A 23586-nucleotide genomic window follows, 5' to 3' on the forward strand; every position below is an offset into this window, starting at 1 on the left:
CCATAATTTAAATGCTACTAGGTGTCACTCTAACAGGTATAGAGCCGTCAGTTATTGAAATCCGGTTCCAACAATTGCAAAACAGGCATAATTTTCAAGCAAATGTGAAAGTTTTACATCCGTTTGTCATTTTGGAAAGCGTGAAGTAATTCTCAACAAGTTTTAAAATAATAGTATCATATTTACCAGTATTTCTCATCAAAACACAGTTTAGAAATCAATTAACAACAAATATATATTTAACACAACACATATTTGGAATCCACTACCAACGGGCTCAGGTATCAAAAAAGAAATACTAATGGAAATACACAATTTCACATTTGGTCTTATAAATATCAAGAACATTGAGAAAAAATGAGCATTGAATGTGATCTAAAGGGCCCTTAAAATAGACACTTTGTACAAGGTTTCACAGGTTAGTGAAGGATGGGAATTATTCAATAAATGAGGCTATAAGTTTGCTTATTCATTGAAAAACACAAACAAACAGAAACTGGATCCCTACTTTGCACTATCCAAAAATCAGCTTCACATGAAATCAAGTCTTAAAATGTGAGTGACAAAACTTTAAGACTTTATGAATACAGTCAGTAAGGGGCATTGCTGTATGAGGTAGGAAGCTCTTTAAAATAAGATAAAAGGTGTTAAACAAATGACAGATTGAAGAATTTTACTACATTAAGAACAGTTCACACATTCATAGCACACACTGACATGCCCACAAATAAATTGCCAAAAGGAAAATGAAAAGATAAGTCCAAAACCAGGAGATTATGTCTTTAGCCGTATGCTAAGTGCAGAGGCTGAAACAGAATAAATATTCGAAAAATATTTGTTGAATTATTGTGAGGAACAGAGGGAAGAAAGAAGGGAGAGAAGGAGAAAAGGAATCAAGTGTTAATTTTCTTCCCATGACTCATCCTAAATTGGGCACTCAATTCTCCCATTGGGAAAGACAGCCCTTCATGGAGTCATTAACACTTTCTCTAATGGTGCCTCTGAAATCATTTGTATATATAGATAGCTAGGCAAGTATTGCAGTGTGCAACTATAGGGCAGTGTGTGTGTGTGTGTGTGTGTGTGTGTCCTTCTAACAGTATATTATAATGGGAACAGTTGTAGGGGGAACAAAACTCAAAATAGGCTCTGATACCCAGCAGGCCTGAGGTCAAATCTCACACCAGCCTCTTAAAAGGTACATGATCTTGGTCATTTTACTTAGCCTCTTTGATCCTCAGTTCCTGTATCTATAAAAGTTGGATAATATGTGCCATGCAAGTTTGATGTGAGAATGAAATGAGTTTCAGATAATCTGTTTGAAACACCTAGGACAGTATGTGTCACAGGATCAGTGCTCAGAACTATTTATTTCCTCCCTAAGGGGTTTGAACTCCAGGCTTCACTCACATCCACACACTGCCTCAAATGCCTGAGTAACCAGGAGCTGCCACATCTCTCTCCTGGTCCAGGGTGGATAAAGCTGAGGACATTCAGGAACTTAGATCTCTGCCATCTCAGCACCCTGGTGAATGAAAAAGCCGGCATGAGCATAAGCCAAGCATACGTTATTCCAGGCTAGAGCTCAAAGCAACTGCCACACGCAGCTGGAATTTCGAATGTCGGACACATTTCCCACTGCGCCGCTGGGTGGGTAATTCCCTGACCAAGCTGAAAAAGGGACTTTTACAAGAGCCTGCAAGGTCTGAATGAAATGTTTTCCCTGGCTCTGGACTCCCGCCCTGGATTAACAGCAGAGACATTAGCGAAACACTGACCGCAGGTTTTTATTTTCTTTTCTGTGGAATGTGGCTTGGTCCTCAGAACTGATGGTGGGTTATTTCTCCTTACATAACCATTTCTTCTCTGGAGACCATTTAGATATAAATAGGAAAGGCAAAGCTCTTTTTGTGGACCTATAAGCTGGACCACCTATTTGAAGAAGCCCCAACAATAGTAAAGACAGTCCGGGTTGGCCCAAATCTGAGAAGGGTGTAAAAGCATATATGCTCAGTGAAAAGGGAACATGCAGGTTTTGACATCCAGCACTCATTCAGAGATACACACATATACATGCATTCACACACACACATGCATACATACAAGCCTGTAGAAAGAGAATGAGAGAGAGAGATGCTGAAAAGAAGGTAAAGAGGTTGCAGCATCAGTGACATCTTCCAAATCTTTGTCTTAGTTTTCGCTGATCTAACATGTTGGTTTCCATAGCAACCTAGTGTGGCCTGGATAACAAGTGAAGCTCATTTCAGAGAGTTCTACAGAGCCAGGCAGAGCATTTTCAATGAAAGTTCCTTCTTGTCTCCCAGGAACTGCAGTCACTGGATTTCAGGAGGTATTAATACATGTGAACTTGGTAACAAAGACATTCTCTAGCCTGGAAAAATAAAATTCCCTGCTCCTTTTAGTTTTGAGATTCTAAAATTAGCAATAAGAGAGGAAGGCTTTACAAAATCCATGTTATCCCTGCTTAAACAGTAAGACAAATATTCTAAAACAAAGGATCATTTATCCTCTAAAGCGGAGATCAAATTGTTTTCAAGGGTCATGATCACAAGAGAGGGTGAAAAATTAGAAGAAGTCAGACTGGAGGAAAGAGTGGATAAAGATGACAAATTTTGGTGGGAGTGTTACAGAAACTTAAATTGCTGGTAAAGAGTTAAAGAGTAGATTGTACTAGTAAAATGTATAAATAGGTTTATTAGGTTCTTCCATAACTGATAGGAGCTATAAACTTCTACATCACGGAGATATAACTTGAGATGTCATGTAACTTGTATTTATCAAAAACAAGCACCTGAAGAAGAAATCATGAATTCTGTGGAGCTGTGGTGATCCCAATGTAAGAATACAGAGAAAAATCATTAACTTGCTCATCATATGTTTGGGAAATTGGGGCTGGACATGAGGAACTGGAGAATATCACAGAATACTTCTCAAAGGAGACAAAGTCAGCAGTCTTTAAGGAGATGCAGGTGTTAGCGCCTGAGCAGGGGAAACCAGAGCAATGAGGAAGAACGTATCAGTGAAGGGAAACCATCTAGAAATATGTGAAGGTGAGGTGCAAAATAGCCTGTATGGGAACAGAGGTATAGGCAGATGGAATTAAACTGTAAAACAGAGTCTGAAGGGACGTGAATTTGGAAAGATAGGTAAGGACCAAAATGTGAAGAGTGTTTAGATTAAAGAGCTTCTACTTCCTGTCATCAGTGTTGAGGACAGTTGGAAAGAGGTCAAATGCATGGCAGAGGCATGACCAGTGAGCCTTTAGACAGCCATTGTGACCGTGCCTGTGGAGAATGACTTGGACATGCCTGAAGCCAGCAAGCTGATACGCAGGTCACTGAACAGATGACACAAAAAGAAGATGACACTCAGGAGTAAGCCAGTAGTGGTCTGGAAGAAGACAATTGACATATTTAAGAACGGTGGGTGTCACTAAGCTTGTGTAGGTGAGTGATTGGAGTAGGTCGATTAGGAAGCAAAGGAGAGAGTGAGGTATCACAGAGACTCTCGGGTAATCATGAACTGGAGCATGGATGGGCTAGGAGAAGGACTTAGGGACATACGAAGTTAATTCATAGGCTTCCAAAGCTGATATTGCCTTTCCATATTGTTCTCATGTTCAGATTGAACACTAACAAGTCTGGATTTGAATTAAAATTATTTTTATGGCATATTTGGAAGGATAAAGTGTGAGATTGACCAGGATATTTTTAAGAAGAGTAATGAAAAAAGACTGGGATTATCATATTAAAACATCCTTAAGTTGTAACAATAAAATTCCTGTGGGATCATGCAAGGGAACCCAAGCAGTGAAAAAATACAGAAAGTTAAGAAAGAGAAAAAAGTATTTATAAACATTGAGGGCATGTTGAGACGTTTGGTTTATTCATGAAGTAATGGCAGAGCATCTGGTTACACTTCTGAAAAATAATGTGTAGTCCCTAATTTATTACCAAGTTAAATATTCCTATACTAAAATAAAATTTTAAAATATACATGTGTATATAAATATACATCTGCATTCTTACATAAAGGAATGAAAAAGCTTTACCAACTATGAATCCAGTTATTTACCAGCTATTAAAAGAAAATATGAATAAATTGGATTACAAAAATGTTATATCAAAAGATGCCATAAATGTAATTGAAAGACAATGAACTGGCATAAAATCTGTAGTAATACATAACAGCAAAGTTAATACTTTAAATAACTGTAGTAAAATGATACAAAAAAGTAAAACAAATCCTAGTGAAAAAAATCATGAAAAAATGTGACTAGGAAAGGCATAAAAAGGATTATAAATATACTATATACTTATATATGTACATAATATATAGGTAAAAAATTCAATCTCACTGGAAATATTTGCAAAGACAAAAAAAAAAAATGGTGGCAGGAATGCTGGATTGTCAGGACTTTCCAGGAAACAGTTTAATATCATGTGTCAAAATAATACACTTTGACCCATAAATTCCATTTCCAGGCATCTATCTGAAAATAGTGCAAAAGAATTCTATTGCCATGTTGTTTACAAGTGCAAAAATTGAAAAGAATCTAAATTATTCAATAGCTGGAAGTACTTATTTAAATTATGGTATATTTATACAGTGGAATTACATATCTATAAAAATGAAAAGTTATATAGGCATATTCCTCAATATAGAAAATCTCTTTCCAGGACACTAGATGTCAGCTACATGAATGCAGAGTTTTTATGTATTCTGTTCACTATCATAGCTCTAGAGCCTAGACTCAAGCACAAAGTAGGCTGTCAATAAATATATTTTGAAAACATGTTTGTTAAACGTGGTAGCCAGAATTCTAAAATGCCCCTTGACTTTTGCCCCAGTGGCATTCCCAGGATATACTACATTACACAGCAAAAGGGATTTTGCAGATGTCATTATGGTTACTTATCAGTTGATCTTAAGATAGGGGAGGTCATCTTGGTAGACCTAACCTAATGGTAAGAGCCCTTTGAAAATAGGAATTTTCCCAGATAATAGTAGAAGAGAAGTTTCGAGAGATTAGAAGTGGGGAGAGATTTGACCTGGAGGAGGCTGTCCATTGCTGAGATAGAGGGTCACTGTCAAGGACCTGAGAGGAGCCTCTAGGAGCAAAATTGGTCCGTGGCCAGCACCCAGCAAGAATAAAAAAGGTCCTCAGTTTTGCAGTGACAAAAAACTCAAGTCTGCCCAAGACCAGAATGAGCTTGGAAGCAGATTCTTCCCCAGGGCCTCCAGATAAGAGCCCAGCTGGGCACATTATCTCGACTTTGTCCTTGTGAGATCCTAAGCAGAGAATCCAATCGAGCCTGCCTGGACATCTGACCTGCAGAGCTATGAGATAAATGGGAGTTGTTTTCAGCTAAATTTGTGATAAGTTGGTGTTTAGCAATAGGAAGCTAATAAACTAGACAAAATAAGAAAGTTACAAACAGCATATACAGTATGATTCCTTTTTTTGTTTATATATTCATGTATTTATGAGTTTATAGAAGAAGACCAACTGAAACATATGCACAAAGATGTTAGCAGTAGGGTTTTGGTTGCTAAATTAAATTAAATTGAACAGACCTAGTTTCATTTAACTAGTAGACATCTGGGAAGTCTGATACCCATGATTATCATGGGCTAAATCTCGTGCAAATAAACTTAAGCCCTTTTCAAATGACACTTGACCATTGGAATTAATCTCTTCTTGCTGTTTGTTCACAGAGAAGTATAGTTCTGGCTGTGAGATCTCAAAAATCAGAGTTCAAATCCTAACTTCACTGCTTAGGAGGTTTTTAAACTAGGGTGTTTTAAATAACCTCTTATAGTTTTAGTTTCCTTCCATCTGAAATCTGAATGAGAATACTCACCAGTGAGGATCGTTATGAAGATTCAATGGGATGATAAATGCAGAGGACATAGTACCACCATTACTAAGTACCTGGCCAACTCTGTCACCTACATTCACTAGTTGTTGTTCTTAACGCTTTGATAAGCATTGAGCTCCTTTAAGAGTTTCCAATTTGGTCTTTCCCAGGATCTTTCTGTGAGCATGTCATAGTATTCTCTAGTATCTAGCACAGTGCCTGGCAAATACCAAGTGCTTAGTAACAACTTCTGGTTCAATTAATTCACGAATGAGTAAAATGAATATTGGTAAAGTTGAATGCTTGGCTCCCAAGACAATGCAGATTGCAGTCACACAGCACTACCACGAGATGTCAGTATAAATAGGAAAGCTCTACAATTCAGGACTATTCTGGACCATCTTCCCCATCCCTCTTCTAGGGCTCCCGGGAAAACACACAACTGCATTACTGAAGACAGAAAGCAACCTGCCAGGACTTTGCTCACCTCTCTCCTATTTTCACTGTGTGGTTTAATGCCTTAAAAACACAATTCCTGATGTACAGAGAAAAACATATCTCTGCTGAGCTTGCCCTAAATAACGACCCAAGAGACCTCATTTGGGGCCACTTCTGTATGCACACCCTCTTTCCTGTCCCTGCCTTAAATCTACATTTTGGGCTTGGATAAGGAGGTGGTGCCATAAGGAAGAACATGCAGAATCAAATTCTGATTCCTTTACTTACTAGTTGTGTGTGTGTGCAAGTTTCTCAACTTTTCTGAGCTTCATTTTGTCATATGAAAAAATAAAAAAACCAATATATAGAGATTACTGGTGCAATGTTGCAACCATGCAGATTTAAGCAGAATAGCCTTCTCTAAAGACTAATTCCAAGACTGTCCTGGAATCAAAAGGAAGTATTTTCTTTGCAACTCTGGATGGATATGGACAGTAAGCCCACAACTACTTGGCCTACAGCATTCTATCTCCAACAGGTGCACAAGTCTCTGAAAAAGGCTTACTTTGACATGGCCCCCAATGGTAATTTACACTTGCAAAAACACACTCTACGGAGCACAGAGATTGTTCCTCAGCTCAGCAGACTCTAAAAAAAGGGTATGGATGTCATTGTCTCTCTGGCTTCCTGTGGTCTCCATAAAACCTCCAAGTAGAGTATTTTGGGCTCATAAAAATGTCCACAGCCCATTTCTCATCTGCTTTAATGATGTTTCCTAATGGTTAATGTTGAGATTGGCATCTTTTCTCTGGGGAAAGTGTTGTGAGACTGGCTTTCCCCTTCCCCAAAATAGCTGGTGCACACAGCCCATGAGCTGGAATGCAGAGCTAGGATTTTTCTCTTCCCATGACGAGATATATCCTCCAAGATATGGGAACTCTACCTCATTTTTTGCAGTAACAGGCAGAACGGCCCTATTGCCACTGGGAAAGAGTTGACACACCCGTTCAAGGAACTCTCTCATGGTGTGCCCACCAGGAGGGAGGAATGAAATAGACAATAAAGAAAAAGATATTACTTAGCATAGATTATGTGTGAAAAGGGTTTTATGAGCTATATTTTATAGATTAAAAAATCTTGTTTTAGAAATAAGCACATTATTTTGTTTAAAATACAGACTCATTTCACTTGACTGGGCCACTTCAAGGAAGCTAAGATAAAATCCAGTCATGCCCATAAATAGCCTTAGGGATAAACATCATTCTGACACACAGAACTGTGATGAGAATGTGGTGGGGTGGAGGAAGGGGGAAAGGTGCATACTAAATAGAATGCCCTGAAAATGTAGGGGAAGGAGCAGTTCGATCTCACTGGAAACTTCTTAGAAGCTGGCTGGCTGAAACAAGCCCATCCCTCTGTCATCATTTAGGGAACACCTGCTCTCTGTGGGCCTCCTATGGAGCACAGCCCTGCCTCCATCACTCACATTAACACCAGTATAAGTGGGGACTCCTAGAGTCCAGCCACGTAGTAGCTCTACGCAGGGCTAGGCTTTTTACTGGGTTCTGGGCATATATGGATGAGTAATGTCCAATTTCTGTCCTGCAGGGGCTCACAACATAGTGAGAATAAAAATGCATAAACAGCCAGTTGTTTTTTAAGTACTTTTAGAGAAGCGAAGAGGTGCTCTGTGGCATGGCAGAGCTAAGCACCCAGTTGCTGAATCTCCCTTGGCTGACAGAAGCTTCTTCTTTTTTGAGTCACAATTTGCTAAAGAACATATTGCTGCTCCCTTTTGGTGTTACTTTGATTTTACATAACAGAAATGTTTTTTCTGATGACTTTGCTTTGTGTTTGTACTTGAGTGGTTGAGGAATACCCTCTAGGGCATCATAAAGATCTAAATTTAAATCCTGGCTCCTACCCCTTGGTCCTTTAGTTTCCTAATCCCCCCAAACAGGAAAAACAATACATCATTGATTTTTTTTTAATTTGTTGCTGTTGTGGGAAAGCGGGGAATTAATGAAGATGATATGTGTAGTTTCCATCATAGTGGCTACTGCCTAGTAGAAATTCTACAAGCAATGACTCTCTCTTGCCCCACCCCAAGCCCATAGCTCTATCTGGACAGGCAGGCATGCACATGTGCTGCTATGTAAATAGTGCTGCTAATAATAAAACTAAACACTACTATCTACCCTCTTCTGGGTAATGGTTATGTCTTTCTTCTTCCATCACAACCATAGCTGTTGATTTTACTGCTGCTGCCTTCTTTGCTAAGAATGACGTCTATTTATCTTTTCTGTCCTAGAGTCCTGTTCTTCCATCCCCCAGGAAATGACTTTCAGCAACCACGGTATTAGGAAGTGGTGAAAAAGTTAAACCTGCAGGTGGAGAGATGAGAAACTCATTATTCTTCAGCATCTTTTGTGATTCTAATTTTCTTTCAGATGCTCTTCCTCTCCCACCCCTCCCCCCAAATTATGTTGCATCTGGGTGTCTAAATCCTGCTCACAGCTGTGCCAGTGCCTTCTCCACTCTTCCCATCTGCCTGTTTGTTTTTCTTGGTTTTAGTTTGCAGTCTGCTATTTTGTATAAGCAAAATTATCCTTTCATGTCTTACCCATTTCGGCAGTTTCTTCTGGATATTGTAAACTGCAGCATCTGTGGTGCTTGTCTTCTAATTATATTTCCAGCCTCCTAATAGGAAGGGTGAACAGGCATATGGAATAGCAATACGGAGCTTTCTATATCTCTGACCTCCATGGAGGACTCCTCGCAGAATCTCCAAAGCTTTCTAGGGAGATTCATTAAGCCTGGCTTCCTAAGATAATGCACAAACTTCTGCTCTATAGAGATGACTAGAACACAGATTTAGACATAGCTCCTGGGCACATTTTCCACATAAATGAGTCATCGTGCCTGTAAAAGAATGACTCTATAAGTAGATACATATCTCCACTGTCTTGGTTCTACTAATGTTCACATTATTGCTTATTTTTAAACTAATTTGAACAGCTGAGTTACAGTAAGAACAAAGACAGCAGGATTAAGAGTCAAGAGACCTAGGTTTGAGATCCAATGTAGATACTCAGTTGCTGGGGCTTTAAAGAAGGTCACTCAACCTCCTTTGGTTTCAATTTCCAAATCAGTTAAATTAGCAGCTGGACTAGATAATTCATAAGCTGAATGAGCAAAATGGACTTAATTAACCCATGGATCATTGTAGCAATATTGTATGAGGAGTTAGAAAAACCAAAATGAACTGAATATGGTTTGTCCCTGTCCTAAAGGAGCTCACAGTCTAATAATGGGAGAGAGAAATAAGAATACAGATGATCTTAGTACAGAACGTGCAAGCACAAAAGCAGGAACAGTCCTCTGCATTGTTTATAGATTGATCTATTCCAGGACCCAACAACTATTTTTTTATAAATGGCAAAATAATACATATTTTAGGCTTTGCAGCCCACACGATCTCTGGTGCAACTTCTCTGCCATGATAGTATGAAAGCAGCCATAGATAATAAGCAAACAAAGGAGTGTGGCTGTGTTCTAGTCAAAGTGTATTTATAAAAGCAGGTAGGAGGCTGGACTTGGCCCACAGGCTGCAGTTTGCTCACCCCTGATCTATTCGCAAACAAATCTCATTGAGGTTTGCTCCGTGAGTGGCTGCTCTGTTCTCTTCTAAGACAAACTCCGTACTATTTAGAGGTGACAGCGTGCTGGCAGTCCTCACAGCCCTCGCTCGCTCTCCGCGCCTCAGCCTGGGCTCCCACTTTGGCGGCACTTGAGGAGCCCTTCAGCCCGCCGCTGCACCGTGGGAGCCCCTTTCTGGGCTGGCCAAGGCCGGAGCCGGCTCCCTCAGCTTGCGGGGAGGTCTGGAGGGAGAGGCGCGGGCGGGAACCGGGGCTGCTCGCAGTGCCTGCGGGCCAGCGCGAGTTCCGGGTGGGCGTGGGCTCGGCGGACCCAGCACTCGGAGCGGCCGACCGGCCCTACCGGCGCCGGGCAGTGAGGGGCTTAGCACCTGGGCCAGCAGCCGCTGTGCTCAATTTCTCGCCGGGCCTTAGCTGCCTTCCCACGGGGCAGGGCTGGGGACCTGCAGCCCGCCATGCCTGAGCCTCCCCCCGACCCGCCTTGGGCTCCTGTGCGGCCGGAGCCCATGTGAAGAGCACTCAGGTATGGCTTGCTTTTTTTACAGTTTCTATTTAGCATTTAAAACAGAGCCTAGGACAGAATAAACCCTCAAGACCCTTGATAAAGATTGGATATTTGTCCCTGTCCAAATCTCATGTTGAATAGTAATCCTCAAAGCTGGAGGTGGGGCCTGGTGGGAGGTGTTTGGATCACGGGGGCGGATTGCTCATGAGTTGGTGCTAGCTTCCTGTGTGAGTTCTCCAGAGATCTGCTCATTTTAAAAAGGCACATCCCCTCCGCTTTCTGTCTCTCGCTTGCCCCTGTTTTTGCCATACAAAGGGGTAGCTCCCCCTTCACTTTCCGCCATGATTGAAAGCTTCCTGAGGCCACCTCAGAAGCCAAGCGGATGCTCCACCATGCTTCTGGTAAGGCCTGAACAATCGTGAGCCAATCAAATCTGTCGTCTTTATAAATTACCCAGTCTCAAGTATTTCTTTATAGCAATGTAAGAACAGCCTAATACGACCCCCAAAATGTGTTGCTGGCTGGATGGATGTGTGACAGAATTGTGGCCGGGCGCGGTGGCTCACGCCTGTAATCCCAGCACTTTGGGAGGCCGAGGCGGGCGGATCACGAGGTCAGGAGATCGAGACCATCCTGGTTAACACAGTGAAACCCCGTCTCTACTAAAAATACAAAAAATATTAGCCAGGCGTGGTGGCGGGCACCTGTAGTCCCAGCTACTCGGGCGGCTGAGGCAGGAGAATGGCGTGAACCCGGGAGGCGGAGCTTGCAGTGAGCCGAGATCACGCCACTGCACTCTAGCCTGGGCGACAGAGCGAGACTCCGTTTCAAAAAAAAAAAGAAAAAAGAAAAGAATTGTACGGAGGAGCATGCAGTTATTATCTATTGTAACCTGATGAGAATATCAGGTGGCTGGAAATGTTTCATAGAGCAGGTGACAGTCTGAGGTGGGATTTGCAGGCAAATAGGAAGACGAGGAGATTATGTAAACTATCTCAATGTGAAATATGGATTTCACTCATTTACACTTTTCTCCCTCGTCGAATCTCAAAATATTTAATATTATATTATTATTTTTAGTTATATGTATGATTTTTATAGTTATATTATTTTATATTTATACATTTTTATATTTATATTATTTTATATTTAAACATTTTCTTATTTCACCAATTCTGATCAATATTTAACTATTATTACCAGATTGTGAATTAAGTAAACTGGTCCCTTTACATTGCTGAATTTTCTTACCCAACTGTAAATTCCTTCTTTATATCAGCTATCCTTTTCCATTAGTGGTGATTTTTATATATGGTCATATAACCACAACCAAAACTTCTGGTTTTTGTCCAAAGATTAACTCTACACATTTACACTTACGTGATTATACTAGATTTATTTATATTTAATTTTTAAAATTATATAAATATTATTCATTGTTAAGCATAGATAGATCCAATTCCAAGATGTACAGAATCCCCAAAAGTGAATATTCCTACTTGGTAAGATTAAGTGGTTTTTGTTTCTTTAATTCACCTTACTTAGCATGCAACAATATAATCTACTTCATGTTTGTACCAGGCCTTTCTTATTTATCCCCTACCTTCCTGCCACTCATTACTAACATATGCAAGGTTTTTACTTGCCTTTTTGCTTCCAGCATTATTTCCCCGTAACATATTAGGATATGTTTACTGTCATCCAAACTCTTGATCATACTTTCTATCCGTTACGTCCACCACATTTTTTTTTTTTCCTGAAAACCTCCCTCTCTACCTTTCTCCCTGATCTGTACTTTGCATCCTTTCTCCTCTTTTGCCATCTGGTTTGTTGCTTTCGGGCTATATGCGATCATCCCAGCACAGCCCCTTATGCTCCTTCTGGGCAGATTCTGTTTCCTTTCCTGGTTGCCTCCTTACTTTACTGAAATAATCCTCAGGTAAAGCCCTACAAAGAAATGAATAATAAAAAAATGGTTGACCTCTTCCTTACCTGAAAAGAAAAATATTTTTATGCCTGATACATAATTTGGTCCACGTATCATTTATGATGCATTCCATACCCCAAAATGGCTTAGGTAATAAAGATTCTTAATTATCTCAAATAACAGGAAATCTGGAGGTAGGTGGTACCAGGCTTGGTTCAGTAGCTAAACAATGTTATCAATGACCCAGGCTCTTTCCATTATTCTACTTAGCCATCCACAGTATGTTGGCTTATGACCTCCTGGTCATAAGTTGGATGACACAGATCCAAACATAATATCCTCAAAGAACTGAGTTTGAGTCAGGACGAAGAGCTGTAAGGAGAAAAAAAGACCTTCTTGAATAGCTCTATCTTCTTTATCAGGAAAACAGAAATGTTTTCCAGAAGCCCCTGAAGATGTCTTGGCTAGAATTGCATTATAATCCCAAACTTCAAATAATCAATATAAAAGAGAAGAGATTTTGTCATGATTGATTTAGACTAATAATGATTCATCCTCCAGGACTGTGGAAGGCTCCCTCCTTAGCATATTTCTCTCATGAAATGCCTTATAAACTGGAAATGTGCTTACCAATAGGCAGAGAAGAAATGGTTGGTGGGTAGGAAGCCAAAACTTTCCACCACTTTTGAGCTATAGTGTTCTCTGTTGAAAAACTATCCTCTGAATTTATTAAGCTATTGCTCTATTGTGTTCTTTTTTTTTTTTTTTTTTTTTTGAGATAGAGTCTTGCCTGTTGCCCAGGCTGGAGTGCAGTGGTACGATCTCAGCTCACTGCAACCTCTGCCTCCCGGGTTCAAGCGATTTTCCTGTCTCAACCTCCTGAGTAGCTGGGACTACAGGCATGCACCACCATGCCCGGCTAATTTTTGTATTTTTAGTAGAGTTGGGGTTTCACCCTGTTGGCCAGGCTGGTCTCAAACTTCTGAACTCAAGATAGTTCCTCCCGCCTCAGCTTCCCAAAGTGCTAGGATCACAGGCATGAGCCACCGCACCTGGCCCTGTACCGTGTTCTTGCATCTCGTATTGCTAACGAGAAATCCAGTGCCTGTTACTTTTCATTCCTATGGTGCTTTTAAAATCTTCTTTTATTCCAGTGTTGAAAATTTCTATCTAATTTCTAATTTCTACAAGGGTGTGTCCAGTTGTGACTTTCTTCTTCCTTTTTTTTTTAATTCTGCCCTTCATCTTTGAAAATCTTTTTTAAAACGTGATTTATTTGAGATCATGGAGCTGGCTATTTGCTAAGGCAAGACTCAAACTTATTTCCAACTAGCACTGAATGCTGGCCTGTCTTACTTCCTTCATGCACTCTCCACAATCCAGTTCTGTTTCAGTTTGGACCATGCCACCCCCCTCCAATATTATCTCCAGATTTTGAATTCATTACACACTTAGTTGCCAGATTACTTATGCTAATGAAGCCAAGGCCAGCATTTTGCTCTCTACCTTAAGCACTTCTCTATTTTTGACTAAACCCTACCTTTTCCTCCACATCCCATCTGTGCACCAGGTGGGCCCACTGATCAGCAGTGAGCCAGGAGGGATTCAGGAACCATTAAGTTCTTGTTAAGCACAAGTGCAATTCATTGATGGACATCCATCATGCCTCTGTTCATACTAAATTGTTTAAATCTTATTTTTGTCAATATAATAATCTAGACATTTAAAAATCAGTAAAAGTCACTTGTACAAGACAAGATCATCTCCATAATCTACCATTGCTGTTAATTTAAGCTACCAAATTTTGGGGGTCGTTTGTTAGATAGTAACATAAACTAAGACATTAACTAAAAGGCTGAATAAACTGTTTTGAAAGAATATATAGAATATTTTGAAAGAGTGTATGTGCCTGTGTGGGTGTGTGTGTGTGTGCGTGCGTGTCTCAAAATAATAAAGGATATTGCAAGAGGCCAAAAATAATGAGAAACAGAAACAAACCACTGGAGACAACTACTGCCCTGGTATATCAGTTAATACCATACGTGTAAAGGTTAAATCACCACGGACCTCTATATAAAGTCAAGACTCCAAAAGAGCAGTGTCCTCAGGGAATGGATAAAATTGAAGAAAAAAACCAACAAACTCTAAGGGAACATAGAAGGACACTGAACTGTATCAACTTTGACTCTAGGTGGAGGCAGGCAAATATCTCCTCTTAGAATTTATAAACCCATGTTTCCATTGCCCACACAGTCCACAAGAACCCCGCCAAGCATTTGTTTGATATGGTCCTAAACTGGTAGTACTCCCAGGGGAAAATAATTCTGTATGTGAGCCAAACCTCATGCCCAGCCTCAAGTAAGTCACAAAATAAATCTCACCTGTATTACAGGTACTGTCTTCCTCATCTTTGCTACATTTGATTCAAGTTGAACTAAAATTTACCTTCATGTTTTAGGGGTTCATTTTCTTTTCCAATTTTGCCTTGGCCTTTCTGGAATACCATGCCATCACTCAGATTATTAGTGAGTATAAATTAGGTGGTGCCCTAAAGATTAGAAAATCTGTATGAGTGAAAAAAATGTTTATATTTAAGATTAGATATAACTAAATTTAATTCTAGTGCTATAATAAAGCTTAAAATAGTGTTTTGCTTCCTTGACTTGAGGCATGCTATATTCCTACTTAGAAAGCTTTTCTCCTGTTTCTATTTTGAGGAATTCTTTATTTTTTAAAGTTTCCCTGACATACTGCCCCTGTTATCTTTTTTACCATATAAGCAAAAGAGTTAATTGCCTTTTTTCTGTGTTCTTATGGCACCTTATTCTTCAGGATAACACTTAGCTGTGTGGCTTTCCCTACCCACAATTAGGAGCCCCTTAAAGACAAAATCTATGACTCCTTAAATCACTGTCCCCAGCATCTAACCAAGAATCTGACACACAGAGGATACCTCATAGTCACTGTATTTAATACACACACGTGCTTTGAATCCAAAATTAAATTGAAAGAGAATGCAAGCTCAATGTCTCTCCCTCTTTCATAGGAAACTTCCAGTGTGGACCACAGGAAGAAAAATCAAAGTAATCCACCCTCCCACATTTCCCACATCCTTCAAGTCACACTACACTGAGTAAAGGTCTCCCGACGCTTTGGCAATATCCATGTGTCTTTCTTTAACAACCAGAAATTATGAGGCCTGGACAGGATGCAAATTGTTCTCAGTCAGCCTGGGAAATAGCTAAGGGAACATGAGGCAGATGAAAATGATCTGTTTTGTCTTTCCTTCCTTGGCCTTTGGGAAGCAACGTCAGCTTCGATAAACATCAAAAATATAAGGAGCACAGAAATCAAGTGAGTGGGTGCCCTTCTTTCCCGTCCATTACCATTCCCGAAGATGGCCCACCGATGCTGCTTTATTCTGGGAGTCTTGAGCCTTCAAGAGCTCTCATGTCCCAACCTGTCCTTAAGACACAAGGAGAGATTTAGTGCCAAGCTGAGGTAGGACATCCACCTTGAGTGGCTATAGCCACACAGGTCTGTTGCTCAGTATCACGGCAGAAAGAACAGACCTAATGAGTCAGAAGCTTCATTTTTACAAGACCCCAGGTCAATCATATCACATTAAAGTCTGGAGCAGTTTGGTATGGCCCTGAGTTGGTAGCATACCAGGTGAAGACAATTGTGTGTGTGAGCCAAACCTTTTAATTAGTTTGAACTGATAGAAAACTGAATCCAATTTAGTTACCAATGAAGAAAAACAACTTGGATATCTGGAGTCACATCAGATGGTTGAGGATGATCTTCAGGTTTACTTCCAACTTCACTTTGGAATCACCTGGAGAACTTTTTAAAAATACACAGCTGAACTATTCGCAATAGCAAAAACATGGAATCAACCCACTCAAATGCCCATCAATGATAGACTAGATAAAGAAAATGTGGTACATACACACCATAGAATACTATGCAGTCATAAAAAGGAAAGAGATTATGTCCTTTGCAGGGACATGAATGAAGCTGGAAGCCATTATCCTCTGCAAACTAATGCAGGAACAGAAAACCAAAAACCACATGTGCTCACTTATAAAAGGAAGCCGAACAATGAGAACACATGGACACAGGGAGGGGACAACACACACTGGGATCTGTCAGTGGAAGGCGGCGTGAGAGAACAATATCAGAAAAATTAGCTAATGTATGCAGGGCTTAATACCTAGGTGATGGGTTGATAGGTGAAATAAACCATCATGGCACACATATACCTATGTAACAAACCTCTACATCCTGCACAGGTACCCTGGCACTTAAAATAAAATTAAATTAAAATTAAATACACAGACGGGCCACACACATTGGATATTCTGAATTAATTAGTCTGAGGTGGAACCAGGGAATAGGTGTTTTAAAAATCTCCAGTGGTGGTTCTGATGCATAGTGATGTTTGAGAACCATTGATCTCAGTAAGAGCAGAAAAAGCCCAATGGAGGAAAGTGATGGATCAACCACACGTAGCACTGGAACTACAGCTGAAGTTTGTGGACAGCTAGTAAGCACCCTTTAAACTCTCACTGTGTCCTTATGTGTCCGAAGTTCATCCCCAAACGTTTGATGTGACTCCACATATCCAAGTTGTCTTTCTTCATTGGCAAGTAAATTGGGTTCAGTTTTCTATCAGTTCAAACTAACTAAAAGTTGGTCAAACCTGCAGAGCAGTGAAAAGTAAGGATCTCCCCTTTTCCAGGGATTATGTTTAATGGTTCATTACATAAAATAGACTTCCTGCCATGTGGGAGGTACTGTGCTTGGACCACAGAAGTGGGACCAACAAAGAATCTGAAATTACTTTGTCATTTAGTGAGCCCTGTTCCCACGTGCATGGCCATAGGGCACATCCAAAGAAAGCTAATGGGGCCAGGAGTATTAAGACAAGGAGGTGGAGCAATTCATTCTCCAATTTCCCTGAAGATATCACACACATGCACTTTGCTCAGGAAGTGGTCTCTCACCTAATCCCTGAAACATTAAAAATATTGTAATAGCCTTAGAAAAAGAAGAGAAATTTATATCTTTAAACCTGACAGAAAAAAAGCATATTTAAGCATTTAAATATTGCTAAAGGAAAAACTTTTTTTATTAATTAAAAAATATATATCAAAGAAAATGTATACGTTTTAGGAAGACTATGTTTTATGATTTTTAAATTAATAAGTAGTTAATACTGTAATTGTTTCTTTGCATAAAGGAGCTATTATATAAAATGAGTATATTTAAGATAACCACATACTCATTCCTTTCCTTTCTTCATATGCAGTACATTTTCTTTAGAAGCCAAATTTGTGCTTTGGAAAAGGCAGCTGAATAGCCAAAGTTGTAATTTTATGAAACCACAAAAGATTCTTCTAAAGGAATCTGACTTGAAAACACACTGCAAGGAAATTAATAGTCTCAGTTCAAACATCCTCTTTAATCCATCTCGTTTTGCCTCTTATGAAAAAGAGAAGAATGCAGTTGTCAGGCTGACTTAGGAGAAGGACAAGTATTGGGCAACATGCTGTTGGCGCGAGGCTATGGAACTTCTTTCTGGGGTATCTCAGCAGCCTTCGGGGAGCTGCCAGGGCAGAGACGTGTTGTGTGTCATTATCAATTTGCACTCTGATTTCCTAACAATTCAAGAGGCCTTTTGACAAAAGCCTCCATTTAGATCTAATAATAACTCTGGATTTTTGCTAAACGTCTCACAACCTGGGAACAGGCCCAATTGCTAAACATACTTGCACTGCATGAGTTTCTTTTACTGAGCCCAGAGGGGACGGCCAAGCAGACTAGAAAATGTGTGCGGGGGAAATGTTCTCCCTTTTAAAAGTTATTTTCAAAAGAATTTCTTCAGTTCATTTATGAAGTCCACCTGAAAGATTATCGTAATTGTAGAACAACTGCAGGTTGTCGAGTCCTAGCTGGGATTATAGCAGCTAAAATTCAACAGCTGTGCTTTTCCTATTGCATCATGTAATTGTAATATCTAATGGATTGACCTACTTCCCCAACTTAGTCACAGAACACGTAGTCCATTTCCAATACGCTGCAATATCCACATAAACCTTCCAATGTCCTGAGGGGTGTATTCAAAATCTATCATACTCGATTTCTATTGATTTTTTCTCATAAGGATACACAGAAATGCCTCAGCCCCTTTGTGTCTCAAAATATTTCTTGAATTTGTTCAAAGAGAACAGTATTTCTTAATTGCCTCTTTCTTCTAATCAAGTTCTTATCGTTAAAGTAAATATTCAACATTCCTTTGAGAATTTTTCATGTTGTCATATGAGAGCCACATTTCCCAGCTTGGGCAAATTGTAAGGGAGAAGAATAGGGGGAAAAGTCAACAGAAATGGGGACTGGTGTGCTGGTATGGGAAGGGACAGGATGGATGGCAGAGTCCAATTCCAAGATCAGTAAGTGTGCCATGGCTTTGTTAAAATGTCTTAGATACCTTGCCTTGTCTCTGTAAAACTTCCTTAAGTTCTCAAATCATTTTGCCTTTGCATCCCAATTCCTAATCCATTATTGAATTTAGGTAGGTGTTTTCTTCTTCTCCTTCTGTCTCTTTTGAGACATTGGCATGTCCAATATGAAGTAGGGAGAGGCCCAAGGAGGAAGCAGATAAACTCAAGCTATCAAAAACAAAAACAAAAGAAAATTCCCAAACTACTGTTCTGTTACTTTTAGTAGTTCATTCAAAGGGCATTAATGAAGCAGAAGGTTGAAATAATGGATTAAAATTTAGTTTACCGTCTCTTTGGAAATGTAATAGTTTCCAATTATTTAATAGCTTGCATGTGCTGGATATGAGGTTTACATCATGGCGCCAGCATGAAGCAACTTTACATTATGTCTAGTTGGATTACCCAGCTGGAACTAGAGCACCTTTAAAAATCTTCCCAAGCATTGGTCATCCAACCTCTCTCTGGACATTTCCAGAGACACAACACTCCTGATGTAAGTCTAGCAGTCAGCTCATTGCATAGGTGGTGAGTCCAAAAACATTAGAATGTGGTTCCTTACATTGAGTTTGTCTAGCATTCCAGGAATGTCTTCTTTAGGGGATCAGTTCCATACTCTGGAGGGTAAGAAAAAAATCCATATTCTTTTCTACATGACTGCTTCTTGGGGAGAGTTGATTCCAAAATTATCATGTCAATATTTGTTTAGACTAGAGCTTTTGAAATGCCATATAAACTTCTATGAATAGAGTGCCATCATGGAAAAAGGCCTTTAGCAATTCATCACATTTGTTTCCATTACTAAACGTAAGAGACAAGGTACTTCTACAGGAGGAAGAGACATTTTAGTACTTAGTATATATTCAGGTTCTTTCTATACAGCAATTGAAAATCAATAAAAAGTACTTTAAAGTATTCACAATTTAGACTTACATATTCTCTTTTTTGGGGAATTAATCCTAAGGAAATCAGCCAAAATTTTGGAAAAGTTTGTAATTCATTTCTATTTTCCAAAAGTTTTTTTAAAGAACATACTTTTTAGTGTTAAAAGTTGTATTCTTTTAAAAGGGTCTAGAAAAGCTAAATCTTTAAGAAGGACACTGAAAGGACACAGAGTGACTAAGCTCACTTTTTTTCATGTTAAAGAATGTTTATTTTACTATTTTGCATTTTCTCTAATGTCTGAAATCAATTTAGTAAACCATATATTCACTTAGGCCTCACTTTATTACTCAGTAACATGAAAAACAAGGTAATGATGGAATTTTACAAATTCAATATTTGCTAACCACTGCAGAAGGCACGGGTCCCATTCTATCAAACACTATTAATTTAGCAGACTAAGCCTGTATTGACAGTCTTAATCTTAACCCAATGATCTGTTTATTTAACAATTATCATTAGAAACCTCTGGCTGCACAGGAAAGGATGTTCAAAATACTACATAATTTTGGGATGCTGAGGTGGGTGAATTATTTGAGGTCAGGAGTTTGAGACCAGCCTGGCCAACATGGTGAAGCCCTGTCTCTACTAAAAATACAAAAAAAAAAAAAAAAAAATCAGCCAGGCATGGTGGTGCACACCTGTAATCTCAGCTACTTGGGAGGCTGAGGCAGGAGAATCACTGGAGCCTGGGAGGTGGAGGTTGAGGAAAGGCAGAGGTTGCAGTGAGCCAAGATAGCACCACTGCACTCTAGTCTGAGCAAGAGAGTGAGACTCTGTCACAAAACAAAAAACAAACAAACAAAAAAACCTAAATAATTATTCCTGGGCACAATTTTCACAAACAAGATTGTGTGCAGTTTTGTACTGCAAAGACAAGATACAATGTCTCCTTGTGGCCATACACAAATGCCATGCCATGTCTCAAGCTAAGTTCATAGCTTTGCTAGTGCAAATGAAGTACTACAGAACAGTTTTGATACATTTTATCAAATTAACAAAGATATTTTTCTTCTAAGTCAATGTTGTCTTCATAAATCAAAGTCAGCTAGAACTTACTTACTGTGAAGGAATATAATTTATTAGCCAACATATAGTATATAAGTCATTTCTCTGTTACTAATATCTGGAAAAAAATTTAAAAAAAAACAAAACAGAATTTCACAGAGGGTGATGTTTACATTAAAAAATCAGTCATAAAACGAGGATTGTGAAATATTGTTAAAACTGTGGCTTTGTCACAGACTGAAATTGCAAATTGTCTGGAATAGTTAAATGGTGAGCTATTCTTAATACCTTTGGCAAAAACTCTACTTGCAGTATGATGACCGGAGACACAGCTGTTGGAGGAAAAAAGTTTATGTCAATTAAAATCCTGAGTTTCTCTGATCTGGAAAGAAAAACTGCTATGAACTTTTTAGGTAAGTCATACACTTATTTATTCACTTACTAAATAATGAACATATTCATTAATTAAATAATTATACCATAATTAGCCACTCAATCATTTCCTCATTTCCTCAATCACTATTCAGTAATTTACTGACTCATTAATTTGATCACTCATTCATTCACTTAGTTTTTTCATTGGCTAGTGTGTTCTCTATAGTTGCATTAATTTTTATAACCAATATTTACTAAGACATGTTGCTAGGTGCTGGCAGTAAGGAAATGGGAAAGGTGAAGTCTCTACCCTCAGGGAGTTAATGATGAAGAGGACAGACAGGTGGCTTTGATCAGTTTTTTACTACAAGTAGGGAAAAAAGCAGTAGGGGTGCTGAAAGAAAGAAGTAATTAACTGCATTGGGAGTTTGAGAAGATTTTGCCATGTAATTTTCACTGTGTCTGCAACATGAAGAGTAAGTCATAAGAAAGGGAATGAACCAGAGAGTCAGGAGGGCTCATGTTAGAAATAGAAGGAAAATCTTTCCAAGCAGGGAAGGCAACTAGTGCCAGGTACAGAGGTGTGAGAAATTGTACCATATTTAGAAAAATTGTGGATAGTTTAAAGTTTCCGAAGCAATAGGGCAAAGATTGAAAAGATCCTAGGTAGGACAAATAGGTTGGGGTCCGGTTGTGAATGGGCTTTCCAACTACTGCTGGAGATTTTAGAGGTTTCATTGCATTTGCACAGAGACAGTGAATGTGTCACAGACCTATTGTTTTCATCATCTTTTTTATCCTCATGATATCTGGATGTAGATATCACCATTTTAAGGAAGTTGAAGATACTTAGTTGTTTCTGTGTTTGCATCACACTTTCATACCCCTGCTATAACTTTGTCTTTAAACTTTTCCACCTTCCTTAACAGAAGGTGAGGTTCTTGAAGACAGGAGCTCTGTCTAACTCAGTTATGTACCCTCACTACCTAGCATTGTGCTTTACATATGACAGACACACTCCACAATATCTGAGAAATATAATAACTGGGGATGAATGAATGAGAAAATTAATGAAGAAATGAAGGAAGTTACCTGGTCAAACTGCTAAGAAGTAACAAGGCAAAGGAAAGAACTATGTTTCCTTTCTTCAACTCAGCCCTTATTCCTACATCCCGTGTCTATGGTTCATGTTACAAACCACACCAATAAGAACTTTGTCATATTATTTGTCACTGTGATCCGTTCTATGGAAGAAAATGGTTCATTTTACTCATTAATATTAATTAAGATATATATTAAGTAACATAGTTGAGCTTCCTTACGGTAGATACTATGGCTTTTTCTCCTTTTGTTCTGTTATTATCTGACACTTAGTATGTCCTAATTCAGTTAGCAAGTTCTAATTCTTTAATGTTCGTCAAATGAATGAATCCAGAAATTCTTAAATTAAAAAATGTGATAATTAAGAAAGTTATGATGTTGCTTATAAAAATATATTAAAATATAAATATAAAAATATAGAAAAATATATAAACTTATAAAAACTAGAGCACATGAGATTCATAACCTTTCAAATCACGAGAGTTCAGATGCCCTCTCTGTGTGTACTCTTATGTCAGCCAGGATTTTAACAACTCATATATTTATTGAGACTTCTCAATATTTGCCCATTCAATTATATTGTTAAATTCATACTCAAATCATATTTTTATTTTAGCATTTTCATATAAAAATATCATCACAAAGGATATTAAAGAAAATTAATAATACATAAATCTTTAAAAACGCTGCTATGACACATTTTTCTTTTCCAAAATGCTTGTCTTTTCTTTGTTTGGCTTTTATAATCATCATGAAGAGATACTTTTCTTCTGCTTTCACTACTTAACACTTCTAAAACAATTTTCATGATTACACAAAGTTGTGTTGTAACTTAGAAGCTGAAGAATAATTTGTTAATTAATCCTCTGACTTTTGCTACTTCAATTTTTCAATTTTTTTTTTTTTTTTTTTTTTGCCATTTGGTAAATATTCTGGGAAAACAAGCCAAATAATGAAGAAATAGGTTTCCAGGGGTCAAGTAAAAGAAACAGGACTTAAACCTGGGTCTTCAAAAATTAAGTCTAGCCTTTTCTCCTCCACTCATTGCAAGAAATTATCTGCCTACTATTTTTTGAATATTTTCTTAAAATGGAATTTTATATCTAAATATAATGAATAGAGTTTAATATACATTTCTATTGGCCATGATGCTCCTGTGCTCTTGCTTTCCAACATGGTTGAACAAACTTAACAATGCCCCTAGAAATGTATGTGTTAGGTTTTGCTACAGTTTCCCCAGCATTCAGGT

The 23586-nt window shown here is 38.7% G+C and overlaps 1 long non-coding RNA gene across 3 annotated transcripts in view; it reads left to right on the forward strand.

Moving 5' to 3' along the window:
* Window positions 1-23586, forward strand: part of LOC109025663 (uncharacterized) — a 226554-nt gene that overhangs the window by 69403 nt on the left and 133565 nt on the right. For 2 of the 3 annotated variants that reach the window (XR_008677185.2, XR_008677184.2), the window contains exons 1-2: window positions 9991-10499; window positions 21174-21274. This is a non-coding gene — a long non-coding RNA (uncharacterized lncRNA). Of the gene's footprint in view, window positions 1-9990; window positions 10500-21173; window positions 21275-23586 lie in introns of those variants that run through there. The other variant, XR_008677186.2, reaches the window with a different exon arrangement.

The sequence above is a fragment of the Gorilla gorilla genome, chromosome 12 (genome assembly GCF_029281585.2).
Source record: "Gorilla gorilla gorilla isolate KB3781 chromosome 12, NHGRI_mGorGor1-v2.1_pri, whole genome shotgun sequence".
Taxonomy (NCBI): domain Eukaryota; kingdom Metazoa; phylum Chordata; class Mammalia; order Primates; family Hominidae; genus Gorilla; species Gorilla gorilla.